Genomic DNA, 17,154 nt, shown 5'->3' with positions numbered 1-17,154 from the left:
TTGTCTTCTCTCCGCCCTCCCTTTTAGGTAAGTTAAAGAGCTGCACCTGAGCCAGCCACTGATTGATTGATTGATTGATTTATTGATTGATTGATTGATTGATTGATTGATTGATTGATGCAGCACAACAGTCAAATAGTGGAGTGGAGTAGGGGAACAGCAAACAGCCAATAAAGCAGCCCGCCCGCTCGCCTGCCCGCCACAATGGACCTACCTGTGTACACTAGATGGATGTGATGGAATGTACTGTCGTCCCTACATTTCAAGAAGAAGTAAGAATTGCAGTTGCAACAAAGCCTTGCTTGCCTACAAAGAGAGCAGCAATTTGGATTTGTTACTATGTTACCTAGAAGAATAACAAACTGTGCAAGGATGGAGGTTGTAGGAGCAAGGAGAAGTTGTCTGTAAAGTTGGTGGATGCCTATTTTCCATTTTGCAGTCCCTTGTCTCCCTCTTGTGGCCTCCTGGAGGCAACTAGCTGTGCAAAAAAAAGACAGCCTGGCGGCCGGCTGTTGCAGTGTTGCCCTCTCAGGCAACACTGAGTGACTGACTGAGCCTCACCGTCTTATATAAAGTTCAGACGGAACTTTGCACGTGTCATAGTGGAGCCCTCAGGATTCCAGAGCCAGCTTTCTGACATCATAATGGGGCCTCAGAGATAAAAGCCTGGGCCCAGGCAGTGTTGGTCAGTGCTGCTCAGCAGGCAGCACTGGACTGGACTGGATTACAGCTGATACAAGGTGTGAAGGAACAAGGGGTGGCTGTGGGCATGCACTTGCTGCCGCTGCCAGTGTTTATCTGCATGGCAGCAGGGCATTTGGGCGTTGCCAGGAAGGCGTTTTTATGTAGATTCCTCCTCTTTCAGCACTGCATTGTGGTGCAAGCAAAAGAAGCAAATCCTGTCTGGCTTCCTCTCCGGCCTTTATTCACCTCCCGTGTAGCTGTGAGTGTGTGAGCCTGCAGGGCCCCATGGAATTGCCTAGAAGTAGGCTGAATCGCTGCAAGGGCTGAACAGCAGTATCGGGCAGGCTCGGGCAACGCGCGGCCCGTTCGGGTTATCGCTTCTCGGCCTTTTGGCTAAGATCAAGTGTAGTATCTGTTCTTATCAGTTTAATATCTGATACGTCCCCTATCTGGGGACCATATATTAAATGGATTTTTAGAACAGGGAGATGGAAATAGAGCTTGCTCTGTCCACTCCACGCATTGACCTGGTATTGCAGTATTTCCAGGACCGGTGCACCCTTTCCTTATGTGTTGACTAAAAGCAGATTCCAAAAGTGTTTTTTGTCTTTGCTATTGTTTCTGTCTTTCTGAAGGGATCTCCCCTTTTAATCCCATTATTTCAACACCTGTTGGACAATGCATGAGTGATAATGAGCTCATTGATTAAATGCAATTAATGAATAGATTGCCACCTCTTGTTGTGTGTCGTCTGTGTTTCTGTGTTTCCGGCATTTCACATTGGAACACCTCATTCACCTTCCTTGTCTTCTCTCCGCCCTCCCTTTTAGGTAAGTTAAAGAGCTGCACCTGAGCCAGCCACTGATTGATTGATTGATTGATTGATTGATTGATTGATTGATTGATTGCAGCACAACAGTCAAATAGTGGAGTGGAGTAGGGGAACAGCAAACAGCCAATAAAGCAGCCCGCCCGCTCGCCTGCCCGCCACAATGGACCTACCTGTGTACACTAGATGGATGTGATGGAATGTACTGTCGTCCCTACATTTCAAGAAGAAGTAAGAATTGCAGTTGCAACAAAGCCTTGCTTGCCTACAAAGAGAGCAGCAATTTGGATTTGTTACTATGTTACCTAGAAGAATAACAAACTGTGCAAGGATGGAGGTTGTAGGAGCAAGGAGAAGTTGTCTGTAAAGTTGGTGGATGCCTATTTTCCATTTTGCAGTCCCTTGTCTCCCTCTTGTGGCCTCCTGGAGGCAACTAGCTGTGCAAAAAAAAGACAGCCTGGCGGCCGGCTGTTGCAGTGTTGCCCTCTCAGGCAACACTGAGTGACTGACTGAGCCTCACCGTCTTATATAAAGTTCAGACGGAACTTTGCACGTGTCATAGTGGAGCCCTCAGGATTCCAGAGCCAGCTTTCTGACATCATAATGGGGCCTCAGAGATAAAAGCCTGGGCCCAGGCAGTGTTGGTCAGTGCTGCTCAGCAGGCAGCACTGGACTGGACTGGATTACAGCTGATACAAGGTGTGAAGGAACAAGGGGTGGCTGTGGGCATGCACTTGCTGCCGCTGCCAGTGTTTATCTGCATGGCAGCAGGGCATTTGGGCGTTGCCAGGAAGGCGTTTTTATGTAGATTCCTCCTCTTTCAGCACTGCATTGTGGTGCAAGCAAAAGAAGCAAATCCTGTCTGGCTTCCTCTCCGGCCTTTATTCACCTCCCGTGTAGCTGTGAGTGTGTGAGCCTGCAGGGCCCCATGGAATTGCCTAGAAGTAGGCTGAATCGCTGCAAGGGCTGAACAGCAGTATCGGGCAGGCTCGGGCAACGCGCGGCCCGTTCGGGTTATCGCTTCTCGGCCTTTTGGCTAAGATCAAGTGTAGTATCTGTTCTTATCAGTTTAATATCTGATACGTCCCCTATCTGGGGACCATATATTAAATGGATTTTTAGAACAGGGAGATGGAAATAGAGCTTGCTCTGTCCACTCCACGCATTGACCTGGTATTGCAGTATTTCCAGGACCGGTGCACCCTTTCCTTATGTGTTGACTAAAAGCAGATTCCAAAAGTGTTTTTTGTCTTTGCTATTGTTTCTGTCTTTCTGAAGGGATCTCCCCTTTTAATCCCATTATTTCAACACCTGTTGGACAATGCATGAGTGATAATGAGCTCATTGATTAAATGCAATTAATGAATAGATTGCCACCTCTTGTTGTGTGTCGTCTGTGTTTCTGTGTTTCCGGCATTTCACATTGGAACACCTCATTCACCTTCCTTGTCTTCTCTCCGCCCTCCCTTTTAGGTAAGTTAAAGAGCTGCACCTGAGCCAGCCACTTGATTGATTGATTGATTGATTGATTGATTGATTGATTGATGCAGCACAACAGTCAAATAGTGGAGTGGAGTAGGGGAACAGCAAACAGCCAATAAAGCAGCCCGCCCGCTCGCCTGCCCGCCACAATGGACCTACCTGTGTACACTAGATGGATGTGATGGAATGTACTGTCGTCCCTACATTTCAAGAAGAAGTAAGAATTGCAGTTGCAACAAAGCCTTGCTTGCCTACAAAGAGAGCAGCAATTTGGATTTGTTACTATGTTACCTAGAAGAATAACAAACTGTGCAAGGATGGAGGTTGTAGGAGCAAGGAGAAGTTGTCTGTAAAGTTGGTGGATGCCTATTTTCCATTTTGCAGTCCCTTGTCTCCCTCTTGTGGCCTCCTGGAGGCAACTAGCTGTGCAAAAAAAAGACAGCCTGGCGGCCGGCTGTTGCAGTGTTGCCCTCTCAGGCAACACTGAGTGACTGACTGAGCCTCACCGTCTTATATAAAGTTCAGACGGAACTTTGCACGTGTCATAGTGGAGCCCTCAGGATTCCAGAGCCAGCTTTCTGACATCATAATGGGGCCTCAGAGATAAAAGCCTGGGCCCAGGCAGTGTTGGTCAGTGCTGCTCAGCAGGCAGCACTGGACTGGACTGGATTACAGCTGATACAAGGTGTGAAGGAACAAGGGGTGGCTGTGGGCATGCACTTGCTGCCGCTGCCAGTGTTTATCTGCATGGCAGCAGGGCATTTGGGCGTTGCCAGGAAGGCGTTTTTATGTAGATTCCTCCTCTTTCAGCACTGCATTGTGGTGCAAGCAAAAGAAGCAAATCCTGTCTGGCTTCCTCTCCGGCCTTTATTCACCTCCCGTGTAGCTGTGAGTGTGTGAGCCTGCAGGGCCCCATGGAATTGCCTAGAAGTAGGCTGAATCGCTGCAAGGGCTGAACAGCAGTATCGGGCAGGCTCGGGCAACGCGCGGCCCGTTCGGGTTATCGCTTCTCGGCCTTTTGGCTAAGATCAAGTGTAGTATCTGTTCTTATCAGTTTAATATCTGATACGTCCCCTATCTGGGGACCATATATTAAATGGATTTTTAGAACAGGGAGATGGAAATAGAGCTTGCTCTGTCCACTCCACGCATTGACCTGGTATTGCAGTATTTCCAGGACCGGTGCACCCTTTCCTTATGTGTTGACTAAAAGCAGATTCCAAAAGTGTTTTTTGTCTTTGCTATTGTTTCTGTCTTTCTGAAGGGATCTCCCCTTTTAATCCCATTATTTCAACACCTGTTGGACAATGCATGAGTGATAATGAGCTCATTGATTAAATGCAATTAATGAATAGATTGCCACCTCTTGTTGTGTGTCGTCTGTGTTTCTGTGTTTCCGGCATTTCACATTGGAACACCTCATTCACCTTCCTTGTCTTCTCTCCGCCCTCCCTTTTAGGTAAGTTAAAGAGCTGCACCTGAGCCAGCCACTGATTGATTGATTGATTGATTGATTGATTGATTGATTGATTGATTGATTGATTGATGCAGCACAACAGTCAAATAGTGGAGTGGAGTAGGGGAACAGCAAACAGCCAATAAAGCAGCCCGCCCGCTCGCCTGCCCGCCACAATGGACCTACCTGTGTACACTAGATGGATGTGATGGAATGTACTGTCGTCCCTACATTTCAAGAAGAAGTAAGAATTGCAGTTGCAACAAAGCCTTGCTTGCCTACAAAGAGAGCAGCAATTTGGATTTGTTACTATGTTACCTAGAAGAATAACAAACTGTGCAAGGATGGAGGTTGTAGGAGCAAGGAGAAGTTGTCTGTAAAGTTGGTGGATGCCTATTTTCCATTTTGCAGTCCCTTGTCTCCCTCTTGTGGCCTCCTGGAGGCAACTAGCTGTGCAAAAAAAAGACAGCCTGGCGGCTGGCTGTTGCAGTGTTGCCCTCTCAGGCAACACTGAGTGACTGACTGAGCCTCACCGTCTTATATAAAGTTCAGACGGAACTTTGCACGTGTCATAGTGGAGCCCTCAGGATTCCAGAGCCAGCTTTCTGACATCATAATGGGGCCTCAGAGATAAAAGCCTGGGCCCAGGCAGTGTTGGTCAGTGCTGCTCAGCAGGCAGCACTGGACTGGACTGGATTACAGCTGATACAAGGTGTGAAGGAACAAGGGGTGGCTGTGGGCATGCACTTGCTGCCGCTGCCAGTGTTTATCTGCATGGCAGCAGGGCATTTGGGCGTTGCCAGGAAGGCGTTTTTATGTAGATTCCTCCTCTTTCAGCACTGCATTGTGGTGCAAGCAAAAGAAGCAAATCCTGTCTGGCTTCCTCTCCGGCCTTTATTCACCTCCCGTGTAGCTGTGAGTGTGTGAGCCTGCAGGGCCCCATGGAATTGCCTAGAAGTAGGCTGAATCGCTGCAAGGGCTGAACAGCAGTATCGGGCAGGCTCGGGCAACGCGCGGCCCGTTCGGGTTATCGCTTCTCGGCCTTTTGGCTAAGATCAAGTGTAGTATCTGTTCTTATCAGTTTAATATCTGATACGTCCCCTATCTGGGGACCATATATTAAATGGATTTTTAGAACAGGGAGATGGAAATAGAGCTTGCTCTGTCCACTCCACGCATTGACCTGGTATTGCAGTATTTCCAGGACCGGTGCACCCTTTCCTTATGTGTTGACTAAAAGCAGATTCCAAAAGTGTTTTTTGTCTTTGCTATTGTTTCTGTCTTTCTGAAGGGATCTCCCCTTTTAATCCCATTATTTCAACACCTGTTGGACAATGCATGAGTGATAATGAGCTCATTGATTAAATGCAATTAATGAATAGATTGCCACCTCTTGTTGTGTGTCGTCTGTGTTTCTGTGTTTCCGGCATTTCACATTGGAACACCTCATTCACCTTCCTTGTCTTCTCTCCGCCCTCCCTTTTAGGTAAGTTAAAGAGCTGCACCTGAGCCAGCCACTGATTGATTGATTGATTGATTGATTGATTGATTGATTGATTGCAGCACAACAGTCAAATAGTGGAGTGGAGTAGGGGAACAGCAAACAGCCAATAAAGCAGCCCGCCCGCTCGCCTGCCCGCCACAATGGACCTACCTGTGTACACTAGATGGATGTGATGGAATGTACTGTCGTCCCTACATTTCAAGAAGAAGTAAGAATTGCAGTTGCAACAAAGCCTTGCTTGCCTACAAAGAGAGCAGCAATTTGGATTTGTTACTATGTTACCTAGAAGAATAACAAACTGTGCAAGGATGGAGGTTGTAGGAGCAAGGAGAAGTTGTCTGTAAAGTTGGTGGATGCCTATTTTCCATTTTGCAGTCCCTTGTCTCCCTCTTGTGGCCTCCTGGAGGCAACTAGCTGTGCAAAAAAAAGACAGCCTGGCGGCCGGCTGTTGCAGTGTTGCCCTCTCAGGCAACACTGAGTGACTGACTGAGCCTCACCGTCTTATATAAAGTTCAGACGGAACTTTGCACGTGTCATAGTGGAGCCCTCAGGATTCCAGAGCCAGCTTTCTGACATCATAATGGGGCCTCAGAGATAAAAGCCTGGGCCCAGGCAGTGTTGGTCAGTGCTGCTCAGCAGGCAGCACTGGACTGGACTGGATTACAGCTGATACAAGGTGTGAAGGAACAAGGGGTGGCTGTGGGCATGCACTTGCTGCCGCTGCCAGTGTTTATCTGCATGGCAGCAGGGCATTTGGGCGTTGCCAGGAAGGCGTTTTTATGTAGATTCCTCCTCTTTCAGCACTGCATTGTGGTGCAAGCAAAAGAAGCAAATCCTGTCTGGCTTCCTCTCCGGCCTTTATTCACCTCCCGTGTAGCTGTGAGTGTGTGAGCCTGCAGGGCCCCATGGAATTGCCTAGAAGTAGGCTGAATCGCTGCAAGGGCTGAACAGCAGTATCGGGCAGGCTCGGGCAACGCGCGGCCCGTTCGGGTTATCGCTTCTCGGCCTTTTGGCTAAGATCAAGTGTAGTATCTGTTCTTATCAGTTTAATATCTGATACGTCCCCTATCTGGGGACCATATATTAAATGGATTTTTAGAACAGGGAGATGGAAATAGAGCTTGCTCTGTCCACTCCACGCATTGACCTGGTATTGCAGTATTTCCAGGACCGGTGCACCCTTTCCTTATGTGTTGACTAAAAGCAGATTCCAAAAGTGTTTTTTGTCTTTGCTATTGTTTCTGTCTTTCTGAAGGGATCTCCCCTTTTAATCCCATTATTTCAACACCTGTTGGACAATGCATGAGTGATAATGAGCTCATTGATTAAATGCAATTAATGAATAGATTGCCACCTCTTGTTGTGTGTCGTCTGTGTTTCTGTGTTTCCGGCATTTCACATTGGAACACCTCATTCACCTTCCTTGTCTTCTCTCCGCCCTCCCTTTTAGGTAAGTTAAAGAGCTGCACCTGAGCCAGCCACTGATTGATTGATTGATTGATTGATTGATTGATTGATTGATGCAGCACAACAGTCAAATAGTGGAGTGGAGTAGGGGAACAGCAAACAGCCAATAAAGCAGCCCGCCCGCTCGCCTGCCCGCCACAATGGACCTACCTGTGTACACTAGATGGATGTGATGGAATGTACTGTCGTCCCTACATTTCAAGAAGAAGTAAGAATTGCAGTTGCAACAAAGCCTTGCTTGCCTACAAAGAGAGCAGCAATTTGGATTTGTTACAAGGATGGAGGTTGTAGGAGCAAGGAGAAGTTGTCTGTAAAGTTGGTGGATGCCTATTTTCCATTTTGCAGTCCCTTGTCTCCCTCTTGTGGCCTCCTGGAGGCAACTAGCTGTGCAAAAAAAAGACAGCCTGGCGGCCGGCTGTTGCAGTGTTGCCCTCTCAGGCAACACTGAGTGACTGACTGAGCCTCACCGTCTTATATAAAGTTCAGACGGAACTTTGCACGTGTCATAGTGGAGCCCTCAGGATTCCAGAGCCAGCTTTCTGACATCATAATGGGGCCTCAGAGATAAAAGCCTGGGCCCAGGCAGTGTTGGTCAGTGCTGCTCAGCAGGCAGCACTGGACTGGACTGGATTACAGCTGATACAAGGTGTGAAGGAACAAGGGGTGGCTGTGGGCATGCACTTGCTGCCGCTGCCAGTGTTTATCTGCATGGCAGCAGGGCATTTGGGCGTTGCCAGGAAGGCGTTTTTATGTAGATTCCTCCTCTTTCAGCACTGCATTGTGGTGCAAGCAAAAGAAGCAAATCCTGTCTGGCTTCCTCTCCGGCCTTTATTCACCTCCCGTGTAGCTGTGAGTGTGTGAGCCTGCAGGGCCCCATGGAATTGCCTAGAAGTAGGCTGAATCGCTGCAAGGGCTGAACAGCAGTATCGGGCAGGCTCGGGCAACGCGCGGCCCGTTCGGGTTATCGCTTCTCGGCCTTTTGGCTAAGATCAAGTGTAGTATCTGTTCTTATCAGTTTAATATCTGATACGTCCCCTATCTGGGGACCATATATTAAATGGATTTTTAGAACAGGGAGATGGAAATAGAGCTTGCTCTGTCCACTCCACGCATTGACCTGGTATTGCAGTATTTCCAGGACCGGTGCACCCTTTCCTTATGTGTTGACTAAAAGCAGATTCCAAAAGTGTTTTTTGTCTTTGCTATTGTTTCTGTCTTTCTGAAGGGATCTCCCCTTTTAATCCCATTATTTCAACACCTGTTGGACAATGCATGAGTGATAATGAGCTCATTGATTAAATGCAATTAATGAATAGATTGCCACCTCTTGTTGTGTGTCGTCTGTGTTTCTGTGTTTCCGGCATTTCACATTGGAACACCTCATTCACCTTCCTTGTCTTCTCTCCGCCCTCCCTTTTAGGTAAGTTAAAGAGCTGCACCTGAGCCAGCCACTTGATTGATTGATTGATTGATTGATTGATTGATTGATTGATTGATGCAGCACAACAGTCAAATAGTGGAGTGGAGTAGGGGAACAGCAAACAGCCAATAAAGCAGCCCGCCCGCTCGCCTGCCCGCCACAATGGACCTACCTGTGTACACTAGATGGATGTGATGGAATGTACTGTCGTCCCTACATTTCAAGAAGAAGTAAGAATTGCAGTTGCAACAAAGCCTTGCTTGCCTACAAAGAGAGCAGCAATTTGGATTTGTTACTATGTTACCTAGAAGAATAACAAACTGTGCAAGGATGGAGGTTGTAGGAGCAAGGAGAAGTTGTCTGTAAAGTTGGTGGATGCCTATTTTCCATTTTGCAGTCCCTTGTCTCCCTCTTGTGGCCTCCTGGAGGCAACTAGCTGTGCAAAAAAAAGACAGCCTGGCGGCCGGCTGTTGCAGTGTTGCCCTCTCAGGCAACACTGAGTGACTGACTGAGCCTCACCGTCTTATATAAAGTTCAGACGGAACTTTGCACGTGTCATAGTGGAGCCCTCAGGATTCCAGAGCCAGCTTTCTGACATCATAATGGGGCCTCAGAGATAAAAGCCTGGGCCCAGGCAGTGTTGGTCAGTGCTGCTCAGCAGGCAGCACTGGACTGGACTGGATTACAGCTGATACAAGGTGTGAAGGAACAAGGGGTGGCTGTGGGCATGCACTTGCTGCCGCTGCCAGTGTTTATCTGCATGGCAGCAGGGCATTTGGGCGTTGCCAGGAAGGCGTTTTTATGTAGATTCCTCCTCTTTCAGCACTGCATTGTGGTGCAAGCAAAAGAAGCAAATCCTGTCTGGCTTCCTCTCCGGCCTTTATTCACCTCCCGTGTAGCTGTGAGTGTGTGAGCCTGCAGGGCCCCATGGAATTGCCTAGAAGTAGGCTGAATCGCTGCAAGGGCTGAACAGCAGTATCGGGCAGGCTCGGGCAACGCGCGGCCCGTTCGGGTTATCGCTTCTCGGCCTTTTGGCTAAGATCAAGTGTAGTATCTGTTCTTATCAGTTTAATATCTGATACGTCCCCTATCTGGGGACCATATATTAAATGGATTTTTAGAACAGGGAGATGGAAATAGAGCTTGCTCTGTCCACTCCACGCATTGACCTGGTATTGCAGTATTTCCAGGACCGGTGCACCCTTTCCTTATGTGTTGACTAAAAGCAGATTCCAAAAGTGTTTTTTGTCTTTGCTATTGTTTCTGTCTTTCTGAAGGGATCTCCCCTTTTAATCCCATTATTTCAACACCTGTTGGACAATGCATGAGTGATAATGAGCTCATTGATTAAATGCAATTAATGAATAGATTGCCACCTCTTGTTGTGTGTCGTCTGTGTTTCTGTGTTTCCGGCATTTCACATTGGAACACCTCATTCACCTTCCTTGTCTTCTCTCCGCCCTCCCTTTTAGGTAAGTTAAAGAGCTGCACCTGAGCCAGCCACTGATTGATTGATTGATTGATTGATTGATTGATTGATTGATTGATTGATTGATTGATTGATTGATTGATGCAGCACAACAGTCAAATAGTGGAGTGGAGTAGGGGAACAGCAAACAGCCAATAAAGCAGCCCGCCCGCTCGCCTGCCCGCCACAATGGACCTACCTGTGTACACTAGATGGATGTGATGGAATGTACTGTCGTCCCTACATTTCAAGAAGAAGTAAGAATTGCAGTTGCAACAAAGCCTTGCTTGCCTACAAAGAGAGCAGCAATTTGGATTTGTTACTATGTTACCTAGAAGAATAACAAACTGTGCAAGGATGGAGGTTGTAGGAGCAAGGAGAAGTTGTCTGTAAAGTTGGTGGATGCCTATTTTCCATTTTGCAGTCCCTTGTCTCCCTCTTGTGGCCTCCTGGAGGCAACTAGCTGTGCAAAAAAAAGACAGCCTGGCGGCTGGCTGTTGCAGTGTTGCCCTCTCAGGCAACACTGAGTGACTGACTGAGCCTCACCGTCTTATATAAAGTTCAGACGGAACTTTGCACGTGTCATAGTGGAGCCCTCAGGATTCCAGAGCCAGCTTTCTGACATCATAATGGGGCCTCAGAGATAAAAGCCTGGGCCCAGGCAGTGTTGGTCAGTGCTGCTCAGCAGGCAGCACTGGACTGGACTGGATTACAGCTGATACAAGGTGTGAAGGAACAAGGGGTGGCTGTGGGCATGCACTTGCTGCCGCTGCCAGTGTTTATCTGCATGGCAGCAGGGCATTTGGGCGTTGCCAGGAAGGCGTTTTTATGTAGATTCCTCCTCTTTCAGCACTGCATTGTGGTGCAAGCAAAAGAAGCAAATCCTGTCTGGCTTCCTCTCCGGCCTTTATTCACCTCCCGTGTAGCTGTGAGTGTGTGAGCCTGCAGGGCCCCATGGAATTGCCTAGAAGTAGGCTGAATCGCTGCAAGGGCTGAACAGCAGTATCGGGCAGGCTCGGGCAACGCGCGGCCCGTTCGGGTTATCGCTTCTCGGCCTTTTGGCTAAGATCAAGTGTAGTATCTGTTCTTATCAGTTTAATATCTGATACGTCCCCTATCTGGGGACCATATATTAAATGGATTTTTAGAACAGGGAGATGGAAATAGAGCTTGCTCTGTCCACTCCACGCATTGACCTGGTATTGCAGTATTTCCAGGACCGGTGCACCCTTTCCTTATGTGTTGACTAAAAGCAGATTCCAAAAGTGTTTTTTGTCTTTGCTATTGTTTCTGTCTTTCTGAAGGGATCTCCCCTTTTAATCCCATTATTTCAACACCTGTTGGACAATGCATGAGTGATAATGAGCTCATTGATTAAATGCAATTAATGAATAGATTGCCACCTCTTGTTGTGTGTCGTCTGTGTTTCTGTGTTTCCGGCATTTCACATTGGAACACCTCATTCACCTTCCTTGTCTTCTCTCCGCCCTCCCTTTTAGGTAAGTTAAAGAGCTGCACCTGAGCCAGCCACTGATTGATTGATTGATTGATTGATTGATTGATTGATTGATTGATTGATTGATTGATTGATATGATGCAGCACAACAGTCAAATAGTGGAGTGGAGTAGGGGAACAGCAAACAGCCAATAAAGCAGCCCGCCCGCTCGCCTGCCCGCCACAATGGACCTACCTGTGTACACTAGATGGATGTGATGGAATGTACTGTCGTCCCTACATTTCAAGAAGAAGTAAGAATTGCAGTTGCAACAAAGCCTTGCTTGCCTACAAAGAGAGCAGCAATTTGGATTTGTTACTATGTTACCTAGAAGAATAACAAACTGTGCAAGGATGGAGGTTGTAGGAGCAAGGAGAAGTTGTCTGTAAAGTTGGTGGATGCCTATTTTCCATTTTGCAGTCCCTTGTCTCCCTCTTGTGGCCTCCTGGAGGCAACTAGCTGTGCAAAAAAAAGACAGCCTGGCGGCCGGCTGTTGCAGTGTTGCCCTCTCAGGCAACACTGAGTGACTGACTGAGCCTCACCGTCTTATATAAAGTTCAGACGGAACTTTGCACGTGTCATAGTGGAGCCCTCAGGATTCCAGAGCCAGCTTTCTGACATCATAATGGGGCCTCAGAGATAAAAGCCTGGGCCCAGGCAGTGTTGGTCAGTGCTGCTCAGCAGGCAGCACTGGACTGGACTGGATTACAGCTGATACAAGGTGTGAAGGAACAAGGGGTGGCTGTGGGCATGCACTTGCTGCCGCTGCCAGTGTTTATCTGCATGGCAGCAGGGCATTTGGGCGTTGCCAGGAAGGCGTTTTTATGTAGATTCCTCCTCTTTCAGCACTGCATTGTGGTGCAAGCAAAAGAAGCAAATCCTGTCTGGCTTCCTCTCCGGCCTTTATTCACCTCCCGTGTAGCTGTGAGTGTGTGAGCCTGCAGGGCCCCATGGAATTGCCTAGAAGTAGGCTGAATCGCTGCAAGGGCTGAACAGCAGTATCGGGCAGGCTCGGGCAACGCGCGGCCCGTTCGGGTTATCGCTTCTCGGCCTTTTGGCTAAGATCAAGTGTAGTATCTGTTCTTATCAGTTTAATATCTGATACGTCCCCTATCTGGGGACCATATATTAAATGGATTTTTAGAACAGGGAGATGGAAATAGAGCTTGCTCTGTCCACTCCACGCATTGACCTGGTATTGCAGTATTTCCAGGACCGGTGCACCCTTTCCTTATGTGTTGACTAAAAGCAGATTCCAAAAGTGTTTTTTGTCTTTGCTATTGTTTCTGTCTTTCTGAAGGGATCTCCCCTTTTAATCCCATTATTTCAACACCTGTTGGACAATGCATGAGTGATAATGAGCTCATTGATTAAATGCAATTAATGAATAGATTGCCACCTCTTGTTGTGTGTCGTCTGTGTTTCTGTGTTTCCGGCATTTCACATTGGAACACCTCATTCACCTTCCTTGTCTTCTCTCCGCCCTCCCTTTTAGGTAAGTTAAAGAGCTGCACCTGAGCCAGCCACTGATTGATTGATTGATTGATTGATTGATTGATTGATTGATTGATGCAGCACAACAGTCAAATAGTGGAGTGGAGTAGGGGAACAGCAAACAGCCAATAAAGCAGCCCGCCCGCTCGCCTGCCCGCCACAATGGACCTACCTGTGTACACTAGATGGATGTGATGGAATGTACTGTCGTCCCTACATTTCAAGAAGAAGTAAGAATTGCAGTTGCAACAAAGCCTTGCTTGCCTACAAAGAGAGCAGCAATTTGGATTTGTTACTATGTTACCTAGAAGAATAACAAACTGTGCAAGGATGGAGGTTGTAGGAGCAAGGAGAAGTTGTCTGTAAAGTTGGTGGATGCCTATTTTCCATTTTGCAGTCCCTTGTCTCCCTCTTGTGGCCTCCTGGAGGCAACTAGCTGTGCAAAAAAAAGACAGCCTGGCGGCCGGCTGTTGCATTGTTGCCCTCTCAGGCAACACTGAGTGACTGACTGAGCCTCACCGTCTTATATAAAGTTCAGACGGAACTTTGCACGTGTCATAGTGGAGCCCTCAGGATTCCAGAGCCAGCTTTCTGACATCATAATGGGGCCTCAGAGATAAAAGCCTGGGCCCAGGCAGTGTTGGTCAGTGCTGCTCAGCAGGCAGCACTGGACTGGACTGGATTACAGCTGATACAAGGTGTGAAGGAACAAGGGGTGGCTGTGGGCATGCACTTGCTGCCGCTGCCAGTGTTTATCTGCATGGCAGCAGGGCATTTGGGTGTTGCCAGGAAGGCGTTTTTATGTAGATTCCTCCTCTTTCAGCACTGCATTGTGGTGCAAGCAAAAGAAGCAAATCCTGTCTGGCTTCCTCTCCGGCCTTTATTCACCTCCCGTGTAGCTGTGAGTGTGTGAGCCTGCAGGGCCCCATGGAATTGCCTAGAAGTAGGCTGAATCGCTGCAAGGGCTGAACAGCAGTATCGGGCAGGCTCGGGCAACGCGCGGCCCGTTCGGGTTATCGCTTCTCGGCCTTTTGGCTAAGATCAAGTGTAGTATCTGTTCTTATCAGTTTAATATCTGATACGTCCCCTATCTGGGGACCATATATTAAATGGATTTTTAGAACAGGGAGATGGAAATAGAGCTTGCTCTGTCCACTCCACGCATTGACCTGGTATTGCAGTATTTCCAGGACCGGTGCACCCTTTCCTTATGTGTTGACTAAAAGCAGATTCCAAAAGTGTTTTTTGTCTTTGCTATTGTTTCTGTCTTTCTGAAGGGATCTCCCCTTTTAATCCCATTATTTCAACACCTGTTGGACAATGCATGAGTGATAATGAGCTCATTGATTAAATGCAATTAATGAATAGATTGCCACCTCTTGTTGTGTGTCGTCTGTGTTTCTGTGTTTCCGGCATTTCACATTGGAACACCTCATTCACCTTCCTTGTCTTCTCTCCGCCCTCCCTTTTAGGTAAGTTAAAGAGCTGCACCTGAGCCAGCCACTGATTGATTGATTGATTGATTGATTGATTGATTGATTGATTGATTGATTGATTGATTGATTGATTGATGCAGCACAACAGTCAAATAGTGGAGTGGAGTAGGGGAACAGCAAACAGCCAATAAAGCAGCCCGCCCGCTCGCCTGCCCGCCACAATGGACCTACCTGTGTACACTAGATGGATGTGATGGAATGTACTGTCGTCCCTACATTTCAAGAAGAAGTAAGAATTGCAGTTGCAACAAAGCCTTGCTTGCCTACAAAGAGAGCAGCAATTTGGATTTGTTACTATGTTACCTAGAAGAATAACAAACTGTGCAAGGATGGAGGTTGTAGGAGCAAGGAGAGGTTGTCTGTAAAGTTGGTGGATGCCTATTTTCCATTTTGCAGTCCCTTGTCTCCCTCTTGTGGCCTCCTGGAGGCAACTAGCTGTGCAAAAAAAAGACAGCCTGGCGGCCGGCTGTTGCAGTGTTGCCCTCTCAGGCAACACTGAGTGACTGACTGAGCCTCACCGTCTTATATAAAGTTCAGACGGAACTTTGCACGTGTCATAGTGGAGCCCTCAGGATTCCAGAGCCAGCTTTCTGACATCATAATGGGGCCTCAGAGATAAAAGCCTGGGCCCAGGCAGTGTTGGTCAGTGCTGCTCAGCAGGCAGCACTGGACTGGACTGGATTACAGCTGATACAAGGTGTGAAGGAACAAGGGGTGGCTGTGGGCATGCACTTGCTGCCGCTGCCAGTGTTTATCTGCATGGCAGCAGGGCATTTGGGCGTTGCCAGGAAGGCGTTTTTATGTAGATTCCTCCTCTTTCAGCACTGCATTGTGGTGCAAGCAAAAGAAGCAAATCCTGTCTGGCTTCCTCTCCGGCCTTTATTCACCTCCCGTGTAGCTGTGAGTGTGTGAGCCTGCAGGGCCCCATGGAATTGCCTAGAAGTAGGCTGAATCGCTGCAAGGGCTGAACAGCAGTATCGGGCAGGCTCGGGCAACGCGCGGCCCGTTCGGGTTATCGCTTCTCGGCCTTTTGGCTAAGATCAAGTGTAGTATCTGTTCTTATCAGTTTAATATCTGATACGTCCCCTATCTGGGGACCATATATTAAATGGATTTTTAGAACAGGGAGATGGAAATAGAGCTTGCTCTGTCCACTCCACGCATTGACCTGGTATTGCAGTATTTCCAGGACCGGTGCACCCTTTCCTTATGTGTTGACTAAAAGCAGATTCCAAAAGTGTTTTTTGTCTTTGCTATTGTTTCTGTCTTTCTGAAGGGATCTCCCCTTTTAATCCCATTATTTCAACACCTGTTGGACAATGCATGAGTGATAATGAGCTCATTGATTAAATGCAATTAATGAATAGATTGCCACCTCTTGTTGTGTGTCGTCTGTGTTTCTGTGTTTCCGGCATTTCACATTGGAACACCTCATTCACCTTCCTTGTCTTCTCTCCGCCCTCCCTTTTAGGTAAGTTAAAGAGCTGCACCTGAGCCAGCCACTGATTGATTGATTGATTGATTGATTGATTGATTGATTGATTGATTGATTGATGCAGCACAACAGTCAAATAGTGGAGTGGAGTAGGGGAACAGCAAACAGCCAATAAAGCAGCCCGCCCGCTCGCCTGCCCGCCACAATGGACCTACCTGTGTACACTAGATGGATATGATGGAATGTACTGTCGTCCCTACATTTCAAGAAGAAGTAAGAATTGCAGTTGCAACAAAGCCTTGCTTGCCTACAAAGAGAGCAGCAATTTGGATTTGTTACTATGTTACCTAGAAGAATAACAAACTGTGCAAGGATGGAGGTTGTAGGAGCAAGGAGAAGTTGTCTGTAAAGTTGGTGGATGCCTATTTTCCATTTTGCAGTCCCTTGTCTCCCTCTTGTGGCCTCCTGGAGGCAACTAGCTGTGCAAAAAAAAGACAGCCTGGCGGCCGGCTGTTGCAGTGTTGCCCTCTCAGGCAACACTGAGTGACTGACTGAGCCTCACCGTCTTATATAAAGTTCAGACGGAACTTTGCACGTGTCATAGTGGAGCCCTCAGGATTCCAGAGCCAGCTTTCTGACATCATAATGGGGCCTCAGAGATAAAAGCCTGGGCCCAGGCAGTGTTGGTCAGTGCTGCTCAGCAGGCAGCACTGGACTGGACTGGATTACAGCTGATACAAGGTGTGAAGGAACAAGGGGTGGCTGTGGGCATGCACTTGCTGCCGCTGCCAGTGTTTATCTGCATGGCAGCAGGGCATTTGGGCGTTGCCAGGAAGGCGTTTTTATGTAGATTCCTCCTCTTTCAGCACTGCATTGTGGTGCAAGCAAAAGAAGCAAATCCTGTCTGGCTTCCTCTCCGGCCT

At 47.9% G+C, this 17,154-nt stretch overlaps 11 non-coding genes across 11 annotated transcripts; all 11 read left to right on the top strand.

Annotated features, from left to right (window-relative positions):
• The first annotated feature begins 1,057 nt into the window (after positions 1 to 1,057).
• Positions 1,058 to 1,248, top strand: LOC142695303 (U2 spliceosomal RNA). Its single transcript, XR_012863432.1, has one exon. It is a non-coding gene; the product is annotated as a U2 spliceosomal RNA (small nuclear RNA).
• A 1,281-nt stretch (positions 1,249 to 2,529) lies between these two features.
• On the top strand, positions 2,530 to 2,720 carry LOC142695301 (U2 spliceosomal RNA). The gene has a single exon (XR_012863431.1). It is a non-coding gene; the product is annotated as a U2 spliceosomal RNA (small nuclear RNA).
• Positions 2,721 to 3,997: 1,277 nt separating this feature from the next.
• Positions 3,998 to 4,188, top strand: LOC142695299 (U2 spliceosomal RNA). The gene has a single exon (XR_012863429.1). It is a non-coding gene; the product is annotated as a U2 spliceosomal RNA (small nuclear RNA).
• A 1,292-nt stretch (positions 4,189 to 5,480) lies between these two features.
• LOC142695298 (U2 spliceosomal RNA) lies at positions 5,481 to 5,671 on the top strand. Its single transcript, XR_012863428.1, has one exon. It is a non-coding gene; the product is annotated as a U2 spliceosomal RNA (small nuclear RNA).
• Positions 5,672 to 6,948: 1,277 nt separating this feature from the next.
• On the top strand, positions 6,949 to 7,139 carry LOC142695297 (U2 spliceosomal RNA). Its single transcript, XR_012863427.1, has one exon. It is a non-coding gene; the product is annotated as a U2 spliceosomal RNA (small nuclear RNA).
• A 1,246-nt stretch (positions 7,140 to 8,385) lies between these two features.
• Positions 8,386 to 8,576, top strand: LOC142695296 (U2 spliceosomal RNA). The gene has a single exon (XR_012863426.1). It is a non-coding gene; the product is annotated as a U2 spliceosomal RNA (small nuclear RNA).
• A 1,281-nt stretch (positions 8,577 to 9,857) lies between these two features.
• LOC142695295 (U2 spliceosomal RNA) lies at positions 9,858 to 10,048 on the top strand. The gene has a single exon (XR_012863425.1). It is a non-coding gene; the product is annotated as a U2 spliceosomal RNA (small nuclear RNA).
• A 1,304-nt stretch (positions 10,049 to 11,352) lies between these two features.
• LOC142695294 (U2 spliceosomal RNA) lies at positions 11,353 to 11,543 on the top strand. The gene has a single exon (XR_012863424.1). It is a non-coding gene; the product is annotated as a U2 spliceosomal RNA (small nuclear RNA).
• A 1,301-nt stretch (positions 11,544 to 12,844) lies between these two features.
• Positions 12,845 to 13,035, top strand: LOC142695293 (U2 spliceosomal RNA). The gene has a single exon (XR_012863423.1). It is a non-coding gene; the product is annotated as a U2 spliceosomal RNA (small nuclear RNA).
• Positions 13,036 to 14,315: 1,280 nt separating this feature from the next.
• On the top strand, positions 14,316 to 14,506 carry LOC142695292 (U2 spliceosomal RNA). Its single transcript, XR_012863422.1, has one exon. It is a non-coding gene; the product is annotated as a U2 spliceosomal RNA (small nuclear RNA).
• A 1,304-nt stretch (positions 14,507 to 15,810) lies between these two features.
• On the top strand, positions 15,811 to 16,001 carry LOC142695290 (U2 spliceosomal RNA). Its single transcript, XR_012863421.1, has one exon. It is a non-coding gene; the product is annotated as a U2 spliceosomal RNA (small nuclear RNA).
• The last annotated feature ends 1,153 nt before the right edge of the window (positions 16,002 to 17,154 follow it).

This window comes from Rhinoderma darwinii (assembly GCF_050947455.1).
Source record: "Rhinoderma darwinii isolate aRhiDar2 chromosome 5 unlocalized genomic scaffold, aRhiDar2.hap1 SUPER_5_unloc_47, whole genome shotgun sequence".
NCBI lineage: Eukaryota > Metazoa > Chordata > Amphibia > Anura > Rhinodermatidae > Rhinoderma > Rhinoderma darwinii.
The sequence above is the reverse complement of the archived record's forward strand: the minus strand, read 5'-3'. Positions and strand labels throughout refer to the sequence as shown.